Raw genomic sequence first — 14,408 nt, forward strand, 5'->3', positions numbered from 1 at the left:
CGAAAGAAATAGAAAGAGAGAGAGAGAGAGAGAGAGAGAGAAAGAAAGAAAGAGTGAGTGAGAGAAAGAAAGAAAGAAAGAAAGAAAGAAAGAAAGAAAGAAAGAAAGAAAGAAAGAAGGAGAGAAAGAGTGAGAGAATGAAAGAATGAATGAAATGAAAAATGATTGCGATTGAAATTCCGCTGTTGTGAATATGGAGATATATAACAAGAAATAGTACGTACTACGTAGTTCATGGAGTTTGCGGTAATGTACATACGTAATCTTAATGTTTCTACCGGAGAGCCCGTAAACGTCATGACGCATAAGCGGCGTTTCGAATGAGAGAGAGAGAGAGAAAGAGAGAGAAAGAGAGAGAGAGAGAGAGAAAGGGGGAGAGAGAGAGAGAGAGAGAGAGAGAGAGAGAAACATATACAACCAGCAGCTTTCGACCGATTATATCGTTTAGCAACGTAGTATTTATTGATATACCATGTTATATGTCGCAAAATGGATCCTTTATTTGTTTTAACTGATTGTCTAATAAATATTTTTTACAATGTAAACAGGTAGTTTTTAGGTGTATTTGTGCGTACCAAGTCAAATGATATCCCAGAAAATTGTCTGTTTTCTTAAACCGAGAAATACCATGCGTGTATTCGAAGTTTTCATTCTACTCTACTAACACTTTCGATTACTTTGCGTCATTCACACACTGTCAGCTCTCAAAACAAATCTCAGCTGATTCCTTGCAATATTAGTAATTCTGTTTTTTCTTCTTCTTTCGTTTTTTTTTCTTCTTTTTTTTTTTTCTTTGCGTTATCGTATATATCTTTTAATATTTCGAACAGTCGAAAGTAGCGTGGGAAGAACTTTTATTCATGAAAATTAGATTGCGACTAGAGACTCGAATCGAGTTAGAATAATCGATATCTGGAAGTCGTGACCTCGCACGCGAATGCACCGAAGAGTTCCTGACCCCCTGTGCTCTCCTGGCAGGTGTCGTTAGTTCCGTATAATAAATTTATAAGTATATTGTACATCTATCGAGATCATCTATCTTTAAAATATGTTTAGCAGAGAAAAGGAAAAAAGAAAAAAAAAAAAAAAGAAGAGAAGATTCCATCGGCTCCGAACTTCGCTCTCGATTTAAATAAACTCGTCGTTAAATTTCGCGCTGATAGTAACTTAAAAACCTTTCGCAACCTGAAACGCGTTCACGTTTTTTTTTCTCTCTTCACTTTTTTTCTTCTTTTATTTATTTATGAAAAGATCGAACGAACGAAAACGCTCGACGGGATATCGATCGATCAAAAAGTAACGTATCTAAGTACGTACGTAAGAACGATTGAATTTCAATGTTTTATCATTTCTACCAGTCACTTACGACGATAAATCGCGAGGTAGTTCGCGAAAGCTTAACTTTGTACCGTACTAAATCAACTAATTTAATACTCAACGCTCGTCGATGTATATCGTGTGTAAATACAGAAGTAATTAAGATGCATCGGATAACGGTATCATCGTGTCAGTCTGGACATTGCGCGCGAGTTAAATCGATTTCTCCGACGAATACGAATAGACGAATTATTCGAGATGTCATTTCAATTCGAGGAAGGGAAAAAGAAAAATCAAAAAAAAAAAAGCAAAAGGGAAAAAAGAGGAACGAAAGAAAAATTACATGTAGCGTACGCGAGGTATCCCCCTTCGAACTCACACCCCTTATTCCCCATCGGCAGAGCACAGCGCACGAAGACTGATAGACCCGGTTAAATATTACATACATACAATATAACGAGAAACATTGTATACATTTAAAACGCGATAAGTTTGATATCGACCAAAATAATGCAAAATCGATATATAAATACTCGACTACGTGTACGAATATAAAATAGAACAAGTTCCTCGACTTTACGAAAATGTTCGAAAGTCGATCAACGAATGAATACCGCGAATCGTTCAGAAAATTTCAAAAGAAAAAAGAAAAAAGAAATAGAGAATAGAGAAGATACAAAAAAAAAAGGATAAAAAATAAAGAAAGGAAAAAAGAAAATTTACAGAAAAAAATCAAATTGTTTCTCGTGCTCTGTCGCGCTTCTTTAATCGGTCGTAGAGCAATAAAAAAAAGGCGCGAACGATCATCCCACGTTGTACATAATCCGATGGACGTTGTGTAAAACATCTATGGTACTTACTTTCTTTTTCTTTTTTTTTTTTATCGGCAGGGCAATGACTAAAGGCGACGTCTGACGTCGCGGCATCGAATCGCGAGCCGCGACCCCTGTATACGATACCGCGTAGGTAAAGTAGGTACCTGTTTAATAGACTAAAAGAAAAAAAAAACTACAAAGTAACGGTAGCAGAGGTCTAATTAATTACTAGCTATATACCGATACGATGTTGTAACGATTACAGATCGACAGGTGCACGAATAATTTTGTCGATCGAGCGACAAAATCGTTCGTGATCCTGACGTGTAACATAGTGTAAGAGGATGACAATATTTCGACAGCCGCTACGTTGTCGTCGGCTCGCGTGGTCGCTCTTGTGTGTATATGTGTGAGTGTGTATGTAGATGTGTGTATGTGGCGCGCGCGCGTGTGTGTCTGTGTAGAAAATCTCTAACTTTTATATTCTCTATTTATATTTTCTATGAGAAAATTATCGCAGAAAATGAATTGGATAATCCAGTGAAGCAATTGTTTGATCGATTACGTATTTGAAAATGTTCAAATCTTTTTTATTTATTTAATTTTTAATTTTTAATCTTTTTTAATTTTTGTTATGCACACTCGAGTGACCCGCGCTCGTGCAAATGCATTGCCCTGACCGAAGATCGTGTACGTAAGCGTTATATATTGTATGTACACGAAAGCATACATACGATTGCGCATATACATACACATGCACACGAACCGAACATATACATACTCACAACACGTATTATACACGCTACAGGTGCGCGCGTTTACGCACAAGAAGCTACAGAAATGGTGCTTCGTACAAGTATATACCTACATACATACGTACCGGGTACAATGCACTCGTTCGAATGATTGCGCGCGATGCGAGAGAAGATAAAGAAGTAAAAATAAAACTAGATTTATGTTGGTGCGCCTACAAGCCGAAAAAAACGTAGGCCGCGCTACCTTACCGATCGATAAGTGAATATAAAGAAAGAAATATATATATATATATACACACACACACATATATATATATGAATTTAAATATATACAAATTATATATATATATATATTTAAATATAAATATGAATATAAATATAAATATAAATATGAATATAAATACGATATTATTACGACTACGATAAACGTATATAATTATTTTGTAGTGTTCCGCATTATGTAAACTAAATGTACACATACAAAGTATGACAGCGTTGTGATGATTATGATGATTATAATGATAATGATGAAAAGGATGATGATGATGATGATGATGATGATGATGATGATGATGATGATGATGATGATGATGATGATGATGATGATGATGATGATGATGATGACGACGACGATGATAATGATGATGATGATTATAATTATGATTATAATGATGAGATGATTGCGATGATATACCATATGCACGCGAATGAACTATGTATTATGACGAATGACTAAGACGTCGATGGATAATGATAATAGTATTATATGCTATCGTGTCGACAAGTCTAAACCGTATTGTATTATATTATATAAGAGTCTGTCCATATTAATAATATTAATATTAATAATAATAATAATAATAATATTAATAATAACAATAATAATAATATTAATATTAATAATAATAATTATATTAATTATATAATAGCTGTGTTTGAAAACGAAAAATAAATTGTGGTTGAATATGAAAAGACCGAAGTAGTTTAGAAGAAAAAGGAGAAAAAAAAAAGATCTAAGAAGGAAAAGAAGAAAACGTAGAACGCGAAAATCCATAGGATTAAACGTGAGACTTATGAGTTTTCCTTTTCGTACGTTTCGTGAGTGCACGAAAAGTCTTCTTCGTGTCAGAGATCCGAGTTGGATGTCCTTTCTTTTATATTTCTATCTTCTTTTCTCTTTTCTTTCGGTTCGAAGACATTTCTCTTTCCCTTCGTACAATAAACACTTAAGAGGAAGGAACAAAAGAATAGATCCGTGTTTTGAGGTAGGAATGAAGCCGCGATGATAGCACGTGACTCGTCGATTTCACGAATGCTTCCTTCGTCTTCGTCGATTTAGTTAGTTACAATGGAAATAGTCGAATGGATACGCCACTGGGACGTTCTCGAAAGGTACCTTGTACCCCGGAGGTTGCATTTATACGAATTGCGGCGGAAGGAACCATTGTATAATCCAAGATGGCCTCCACGTCGGAGAGGATTATTATTGGCTAATACGAGGCAAGAGGCTCCGCCTTGGTTCACGGCTCGTGACGGGATGATTTATTGGGATTTCTGTCTGTTCGCCCCTGCGCTGCAACGAACGCGCCGTACCTAGGCTTTCCTAGACGGTAGGTAGGTATCTCTCTGTAGAACTACGATATCGACTCTAGAAACGAGTCCAAGGATGTCTTCGTTCTTACGTCGATTTAACTTCTTATGCCTTTGTTGGATCCCATGCCTATCCTTTTGACGATGCTTCAAAGAAAATCCAGGTTACAGGTCTATTCGTTTCAATTCGCTTAGAAATCTAATTCCTCGGACGAGATAATTCCCACGTGTGAATTATCGTCCTGGAGTCTGACAGATCGTCCGACAAAAAGTATCTCGTTAATTCGATTTCGTATTCGATGATACGTTCGATAGTGTTCCGTTGCTTTCGATCTCTCATCCACTTGGCAAGGACATCGCTTGACTCCGCACGTGCTGACGTCAATGAGCGAGGGAACAACGGAGAGTTGGTATGTAACATCAATTGCGACGATTAAGCGTCGGCTAAGTGGTATGGACTTGATATGGACTTTAATCGGTAGACGAAGCGTGACTTTGGTTCACCGAGGAAGAAGAAAAACAAGAAAAAGAAGAAGGAGAAGAAGAAGGAGGAGGAGGAGAAGAAGAAGAAGAAACAAGAGAATAAGAGATGTGGGTTAGGCGTTTCAGGGCCGAGAGAATTCCTCGGAGGTAAGATTACGTCCTATTATGCACGCATACTTGTTTTAAATCGAGCTAACGTACGCTGACCTTTGCCAATTCTGTTGTTGCAGGTGTATACGAGTTGAAGATACGTTTGAAGAAGGGTGAGACAAGGACGGACGACAAAGGGAGAATGCTGGAGATAGCGAGAGTGAGCGAGAGAGGGAACTGGGAAGATAGAAGGGCTGGAAGGAGGATGGCGGTCAGAATTTATGGGCGCTTTATCACTTTACCGGCCTTGCCGCGTCTCCTTTAACTGTGAGGAGGGCAGGATCTCACGATGAACTTTGGCACTTGACTCGGTCTACACTCGACGAACGGTAAGCTCGCTAACTTTCCTGTTTACTCGCATTTCGCGAGAGATTACGAGTACACCTGTTTTCTCCTTCGAACCCAAATACCATACCCCTTCCACCTTCTTCGCAAAACTTGGCTATCTAATGTGTTGATAGATACAGTGTTGATACATTCAGGAAGAGAAAATGCATTGAACTTGATTATTTACCCGATCGAAATTGTTTTACGATCGATTAAACTGATTGTAATTAATCAACAAAAAATTTCCTATAAAATCTTTGAAATATTCTAAAAGAAAAAAAAAAAAAGAAAAATCCATGTATCATATATCATATAACTCAATACTACAGTACATTAAAAAGAAAAAAAAAAACGAACGATAAATTAGAAGAATACTACGGATTATGAAAGATTGCCCTTATAAAACGATCGACGCGCGTTTGTTAGGATGACGCTTGAAAAAGGGATTCCAACGTACTCACAAGAAAGTGGACTCGTAAAATCACCGTTGTGTTACCTGGTTCCCGTGAGGACGAATAGGACGACTACAAGGTAGACCGCACACGCCATAGCGCATAAAGCAGCAACCCCCCCATTAACAGACCATAAATTCCATCCCCGGCTCGCGTTATGCCGCCCCGGCCACCGATGTTATGTATGAGCGTCGTTAGTGTTAATAGAGTGTTAACTGCTTCTATACCGCTCTCGATTCTGTCCAGGACATAGGTGACGCCGTCGTTTGCGAAGTGGGGGAGGAGAGATCAAGAGAGAGAGAGAGAAAGAGAGATAGAGAGAAAGTATGGGAGAGGGGGAAAGGGAGTGTAGGAAGCACACCGATCGCCAGGATTCACGTTTGCGTGCTGTCGGTCTACTGTTAGCGCCGTGCTTCTGCTGTTTTGCATAGGGAATGCATCAATTTTCGGCGCTTCCCACTCACTGATCTCACCCTTTATACCTTCACTCTCCAACCCCGTCCCTACTACTATTACTCTCTCTCTCTCTCTCTCTCTCTCTCTCTCTCTCTCTCTCTCTCTTTCTCTCTCTCTCTCTTTCTCTTTATCTTTCTCTCTCTCTCTCTTTCTCTTTCTCTTTCTATCTCGTTTGCTCTTACCGCCTCTCCAATCCCTTCCACCCTCCCAATTTAACCCACACGTAGTCCCACAATCCCACCTACGTGCTTTCCTTCCGCGTAATGCACTTCGTATCGAGGGTAATTGATACCGTGTACCGTTCGTTTGCCTCTGTACGCGACACGCAAGCGCGTCGACCCTCAACAGAGTCTGTTCAACCGAGACGCTTCCGTCGCATTCGTTTCTCTCTCCAAATGGATCGGCCTCAACGATTTTTACCCTCTTATTTTTTTCCTCAATTTTATGCTCCATCAATATTACTGATGACAAGTACTTACTTAGTTATAAGAGTGGTAAGAATAGCGAACTGATTTGTGTTGACGTAGTAATTTTTTTGTGTTATTTGCTTATTATTATTTTGTAGATCTGTCGTAAATAAAAATCTTTCATGTGGAACGTAATATGGATATAATTTTACGAGCACAAGTTAGATAATACGCGTTGAAAGAAAATAAAATATTTTATTCTGGTTTTATTCTAATCGAGAGATGTATAGTATTTGGAGATCATATTTTTATCATTTTCATTTCAAAGAGTTTTCGACGAAAGAGTGAGAGATAGAGAGAGAGAGAGAGAGAGAGAGAGAGAGAGAGGAAAAGAGAGTGAAAGAGTAAGAGAGAAAGAGACGATTGGAAATTTCGAGAGTCTAAGCTAAGTTCGTGAGAACGTTGTACTTTGGGTGGATCATTTCACATTGCCGTGGAGGTGGCCGTTGGATACATAACGTAGAACGGGACATAAATCAATAATATCGCTGCCGGCCTCTGCTTCCTCCACACCCACCTAACCCCCCGGAACACCCTCTCCGTTCCCGAGCAAAACCCTCGCCGTCACCGTCTCTCCTCCTGCGAACCGCCGAGCGACGCCAGCGTCTCTCTTGTAATCAATGTTCATATTCAAAACGTCACGAGCGTTGTAGCGAGCGTCGCTATGTGAAATTAATACCTACGTCTATTCCTTTCTATCCACGCGTCATGAAATCGATTACAAATTAGAAATTAAAAAAAAGAAAATATCTGTAAAAAAGATATATAGATATTTTTTTTTATTTATCGTTTTTATAAAGTCGAATACGTTTAACGAAAAAAGAAAACAAAATTATATTGAAAGTACCGTAGCTTTTTTATAAAAACGTTTTATTAAATTCGCCGAACTATAGTCGTTTTAAATCATAGAAGAAGAATTTTGTTTAACATGATGTATTAAAGAACGACCATGTGACACACAAAAGGGGATGAAGAAAGGAAGTAGGATCACCCTATACCTCGGCACAACTATGGTATCGATGTGCAAAGGCTAAATGCAAAACCTTGTAAGGGGAGAGTTTCAGACTGTGAGAGGTTAACAAAACATCCTTGCAATTAGTCGGACGTCCCGATGACACACACGGAGTATCCCGAGGGAGAGGCGACTTCGCCACGTACAGCGAGAATTTCGTTGCTCGTTGTGTCCCCACTCTACCCTTCTGTTATGTGTCAGCTCTCTTTCCAACCCCTCTTCGTTGTATCTCTCTTTCTCTCTCTTTCTCTTTCCTCTTTCATCCATGTCCTCCCGTAGGACTCAGAAACACAAACTTTTGTCGAACGACGTTGCCGTAGTTTTCCTGGGAAATACTAAATAATAAAAACTTATCGGATCTCTCTCCGTTTGTTTGTATGGGTATTTTGTGAAATTAGAAAGCAACAGCGAGTATGTAGAATGACAGGAATAGAAAGAGAAAAAGAGAAAGACAGAGAGACAGAGAGAGAAAGAGAGAGAGAGAGAGAGAGAGAGAGAGAGAGAGAGAGAGAGAGAGAGAGAGAGAGAGACAGAGACAGAGACAGAGTTGTCGGTGAAATTGAAAAGTGGTCGAGAGACGCGATTCTGGACGAATACCGGGCAGAGGGACGATAGGGTGGATGGAAACGAAACGAGGGATCGAAACGAACGACGACGTAAAAAACTATCGTGCTACTCGACTGACTGGAAGGGTATAGAGGGTTGTAGGGGTGGGAAAAGCAAACTGAAAAGTATTTGCAACGCGTACGTTTTTTACTTCGCCCTTTCGCGCTAGTAACAAATACACACATACACACACACACACACACACACACACGATTCATACATTCATGGAAACGAATTGTGTACAGAATTGAATCGAGTGTACACGGTATACACGATTGACGCGCGAACCCGAAGAACTTCGTCATTTTGCGAATTTAATAAATCTTATTGATTTTTCTGCTTTGACATTTTATACGTATGTACACATAGGTATATATGTATACGTAAGAAATATTGGAATCGACGAGATGTAACGAATTACATTGCGACAAATTTTTCCCCTTGTCAAATCATACATTTTGTTTTCGTTTTCACGATTGGGAAATTATATGGATTGTAGATAGATAGATATATAACTGTATAGTTATAGATCTTATGCATCTCGGTATAGGTTCTCTTAGCCATAGAATAGAGGACAAATATATGCAAGATCTTATCAGATTGTGTGCATCGATGCGTGTAATTGACGATCCATGAAATTCCGATAGGATCTTATCAAAACATGCTTCTTCTGCAAAAGGACCATTGCCAATGCGCAATTTATTTTTTTCATTGACTTTGAATAAACGTTAATTCTGAAAAAAAAAAAGCGGTAACATTCTTTACTATTACCTCAGTTTTAATTACACAGATATATGAAACTATTCGGGCCCCAAGTATATTTACCAAAGGATTCATTCACAAATATTTATTAACATTTTCGAAATGTTATTATTTAAAAAAAAAAAAAGAAAAAGAAAAAGGAGCAAAAAAAAACAATACCACACATACGAACATCAAGGTAAATCTCTCTAATTCAAAGCAGGCCTTTCTTCCTTGCATAACCAACATCTTCTTTAAACGTTGCGAAGAATAACTGTCCGAAAGAATTGACCTACTAAAGGAGATTAAAAATTGTGTCTACTGTTGCAGGTTGGACCCAGTATGGCTGCCACGTGCCACCAGATGTCGTCCACGTTACCTCCATGATGTATAAGCCGACGAGGTTCGAGAAATTCGTCGAATAATCAACGTTTTAAAGGGAAACCAAATGATTCTCTCTGAAAGTCCTTTCAAAACTGGCGCCCTTTCGAAGACCTGGCAGCCATTAGACTCCAAAGAGAAGAGAGAGAGAAAGAGAGACAGAGAGAGAAAGTCCAGGGAGAGAGGATGATGGTTCCATCGAGTAGGTAGTGCCTAGACGGGGCTCCACCCAGCACTTAGTTCACGTCGCGAGCGTGGCCCGGGGCACGCTGGTATCCAGGGTACAGTCACGCCCCTGCCGCACAAACTACGTATTCCCATTCGCTGGCCCATATCTCATCGGGTCCATCGCATTAGCCTAATCTGCCAACGACGACGAATAGAAAGCGGCTCGATTGGGGCAACCAGGGGGCTCGGGGACGAAGAGGGGCCAAGGGGTAGAGAAAAAAATGCGGCCATCGACGTTACGTTGTTGTTGCGCTGTGTGCTCGGCACGAAATCGCGGCGAGCTGCTGCCACCTATCGAAACGAATCCGAGACCAAGACCGGTCCCCGGATCGATTTTTTTCCTACCTCTCTATGTCGGACGCGTCTATTTCTTTAATATTTCCGTTTTTTTTTTTTTAAACCTGTGATTTCTTTCCGTTAACGTTGAATAGTTTGTTGTTAATCGGGCGAAGATTACGTTGAACATCGGCACGATATTTCCTACTTGTTGTTTGTTCGACTCGGTAAGATTTGTCAAATGTGTTCTTCTTGTTTTCTGCATTCTTATTCTTTCTTTCTTTCTTTTTTGTCCTTTTTCTTTTTTGTTTAAATGACGAGAAACGAATTGCTTCAGCCGTGTACAAAGTAGTCGCTAAGGTTTTGTTTAACTGTCTTTAAAAGTCGATGTAGGTGTGCGGAAAAAGTGTTTATATGCTGTTACAAGTCGTATATTCTCGCAGTATGCGAGGAGACACGGACTGGACGTATACCATGTTCGAGAGGAAGATGGTAAGACATCGGTTTGATTTCTTGTCTCGATGCGTTTTTTCTTATTCTCAGTATTAAAGTGTATATGATTTATCATTTGATTCGCTTCGAACATGGATGATAAATTGGGATGTTGTATAAGATATGTTGAATAAATTAATACATTGATTTGACGGATTATTTAACGATTTTTTAAGTCCATCGCTTCTTGACGCTTTAGTTGCAGCTTTCTCTGTCATCCTCGACGCCATTTCATCCTTCGGTTTCTCCTTTGGATCTTCCTGAAGAAAACTCTTGGGAAACTGGGAAACTTTGGAAATCGGTAAGTTGTTAAGTAATAAATATATGCGTTCTAAGATCTTTTTTTCTGCGTATAGGTATGCAGATGTTTTTCTTTTTCTTTTTTTTACATTAAAAATTACCAGTCATTACATTAGAATATTCGACAGAATATTTCATTGGTTAAAGCTCAAAAGTAATTATTAATTCTTAACGGTTGTATGTCCATCGGATTGGAAATTTCATTGCGAATACATAACAGTATAAACTCTTTCATATTTTTCTTCTCAACAACGATCAGATACGATAACAGACAAGTTTGTTGATGATTTAAAAATATAGATGAATTGTATAATCTCGAGAGAAAGAGAGAGAGAGAGAGAGGAGAGGAGAAAAAGGAATAAAAGGCTTAAATTCAAAAACGTAATAATTAGAAAAATAGTATAAATCACTTTCGCGAATAGAAACAAACGTAACTTTTAATAAATTCAACAATAACACGAATTCCGTATGAATAACTGTAGGTCGGTACGTAAATGCCACGATAAATTCTGGTAAAGATTTAGCTCAACGTTGACACAGATTTGTGACGTTATTTTGGCAAAAGGATGATTTACATCGTCGAAGGAAGCTTTGATCAAAAAACTCTCGAGGAAACATAAAGTCTCGTTTTCGCCGGTGAAAAGTGCTGGACGAAAGTTCGCGCGGAATGGAATTTCGGCCGACGGTAGGCAAACGTTGAGAAAAAGAAGAAGAAAAAGAGACAGGACGAGAAAGAGAAAGAGAAAGAGAAAGAGAAAGAAAAAGAAAGAGAGAGAGAGAGAGAGAGAGAGAGAGAGAGAGAGAGAGAGAGAAAGAGAAAAAAACAGATGTGGGCGACAACGTTGTCGACGCCGTCGTCGCAGTCGTAGTCGTGCCAGGTCGAAAATTGCGAAGATTTTCATGGGACCATAAATTGCCCTAGTTTCGAAAGAAACCTTTTCGATGCCTTACCACGACACGTGTGGATTCTCGACAATGCAAATTTTCTTCGGAAGCATGAATACTTTTGGCCATTTCTAATATATACAATGAAACACAACGCCCGTTGCTTTTCGTCTTTTCAAAAACTGTAACAAAAGCCTGCATACGTGCGTTAGACGACCAGAGATTTCAGGTAAAGCGATTTTCTCAAAATGTTTCACGAATTTACGTCACTTCGATAGCGTAACAATATTTTCCCAATGTGATATTTTTATATTCTCTTGCATTTTTATATTAACTATGACGTGGTGGTCCCATTTTCTTGTGTGCATGTGATAAATTGATTATTATGGCTTTTGAAAGTAGTGATAACTTCTTTAAATTAGTAAATATCAATAAAATCGGCGTATCGTAAATTAGAATTCATGATAGACAAACTATTCTTGATTTATTCTTATTTACATTGATATCTATTCTTTTAAACGTATCTAAGATACGTACGTTTTATCACTCATACGATTATTATTTATAATGCTTGAATATTTGCGAATGCAAGATTTAAATATGCATGCTGCAAGATCCTTAAAATGAAAACTTTAACACGATTTTTCGTGAAAAAGAGTCAGAAATATGGTTTTAAATTTTCAAACGGATGGAGTTACGAATATGGTAGCATGGTTGCTCGAGACGAAACGTTGACAAAGCGTTCTTCACGCTTATTTCTTTGTATCACCGTAACCCTTTGTTCTAACCGCGATCATCTAACAGTCAGTTGGTATCTTCACAAGTACCAGCTGTTCTAACGATGACTTTGTTGTCACACATACACGAGCACGACCGTGAACATGATTAATGATACCTTAATGACTACATGAACGACTGCCTGCTAAAATATAACTCAATCTCGAATGAAAAATACATCTCATTATATTACGATGCATCGATTGCAATTACGCAATAGTCATTAGGAACTCCCGTCGAGTAGGTATACCCATAATTGCGACGATGGAAAAAATGTGAGAGAACGAAGAAAAGATTAATGAAAAGAAATGATTGACGTTAACAATAAAACCAAAAGAATGAAAGAAAGAAAGAAAGAAAGAATGAAAGAAAGAAGGAATGAAAGAAAGAATGAAAGAAATAAAGAATGAAGAAAATAAAACGAAACAAAGGACGAAGGTAATACTCGGTAAATCGGAAAAATTAGGAAAGAAAGGACGTTTAATATCAACGCGTGAAATTCTTTTATGTCGATGTCTATATCGTTATGATTTATCATAATGTTTGCGTTTTGAGATCAACGACGGTGTTATAAAGGTAACATTAGCAGCGGGATATTAACATTATCGACGATAAGATACAGACGTTCGGCGTTGGAACAAACACGCGTGGGATGATACGCGGCTCCTTAATGAATACTTCATAAATCTACTTTGCAATTGCTTGTTGCGTGCCTCGCACGATTCATAAGCGGATAACGTTGCTTTACAAGGCAACCTTACGATCTCTCGTTGAGGTCCAAATTTTTGTTGGACCTGCTTACGTTGGACACTTTTGAGAAATTTCGCTTATCATCCCTCACAAATAACGTGATCATTTATATGCGGAATAATGTTACAACGTAATGTTTTTTTATCATTTTCTGGTAACATAGGCAGGGTTTTGTAAATCTTTAATTTATGGATATTAGATTTAATGAACGGTAGCAACTCATTTCGTTTTTTTTTTTTCCTTTTCAACTTGAACTTATTATTTTCTATATTAGCATTCTCATCGAGTATTTCATGGCACTCGCAAAGTACTTTTTATTGCAAGTACCTGTTCAAGAAGATAAACTGATATTCAGCACGAGTTTAAATCAGTTTTATTACCTATGGAGGTGCGAATAAGAAAAATAACAAGTGTTCACGGGCAGACCCGTGAAATCGGGATAAAAATCTTGAAAGTTACGTACTTCCGTGATATGTAAAACTATGTAAAAGACTTTCCGCAGCGCATAATAGATAGAAAAGAGAAACTGGGACTATTCGATCGGTGGTTAGGGAAATCGTGAAATATAATTAATTGAGAGCAGTGAATCGTTGGTTTTAGAAAGTTCATTCTATACGATCTGAGTATTGTTGTTGGAACAATTTATCTTCCATCATGTTTTCAGTAATTCTTTGATCAAAATGAAAATTAAAGAATTTGCTTAATAGAAAATCATTTGCATAATTTCTAGAATATTTCTATAGTATAGTTTATCGGTAATAAATGTTTTGTAAAATATACTAGGATAACTTTTCGAAACCATAGTAACGGAATCGTTTTACGATATCATCGAATCGTGATAGTGGTCGCACGAACGTCAGCTTTAATTTTATCCAAGTAGTATCTTCGTTGTGCTTGAACACGAACATTGCCAGTAGGATTCCGTTGTTTGTCGTTTCGTGCACCAAAGATCTGGTTAAACATCGCCAACCGGATTTGTTTCTCCTTCTCTCCTCTATCTTTTTCTTTCTGTCACTGGCATGTGAGTTTTGTTAAATGATTCTGACGACTACGAGCCGTTGCTCCTTGTGCTAGTAATCCGAAGTAACACGCTCAAGAATCATTGAACTTATTCGAATCATTTGTTTCCATGGGAAATGCCTGAAAAT

General features: G+C 38.2%; 1 protein-coding gene across 5 annotated transcripts in view; it reads left to right on the forward strand.

Annotated features, from left to right (window-relative positions):
• Window positions 1-14,408, forward strand: part of LOC122628312 (homeotic protein antennapedia-like) — a 133,960-nt gene that overhangs the window by 50,503 nt on the left and 69,049 nt on the right. For 3 of the 5 annotated variants that reach the window (XR_006327001.1, XR_006326999.1, XR_006327003.1), the window contains exons 4-7: window positions 3,335-4,887; window positions 4,960-5,107; window positions 5,191-5,439; window positions 9,502-10,707. The gene's annotated coding sequence lies outside the window, so the exon portion shown is untranslated. Of the gene's footprint in view, window positions 1-3,334; window positions 4,888-4,959; window positions 5,108-5,190; window positions 5,440-9,501; window positions 10,708-10,747; window positions 10,850-14,408 lie in introns of those variants that run through there. The other 2 variants (XR_006327000.1, XR_006327002.1) reach the window with 2 other exon arrangements.

The sequence above is a fragment of the Vespula pensylvanica genome, chromosome 4 (assembly GCF_014466175.1).
Source record: "Vespula pensylvanica isolate Volc-1 chromosome 4, ASM1446617v1, whole genome shotgun sequence".
Classification (NCBI taxonomy): Eukaryota; Metazoa; Arthropoda; class Insecta; order Hymenoptera; family Vespidae; genus Vespula; species Vespula pensylvanica.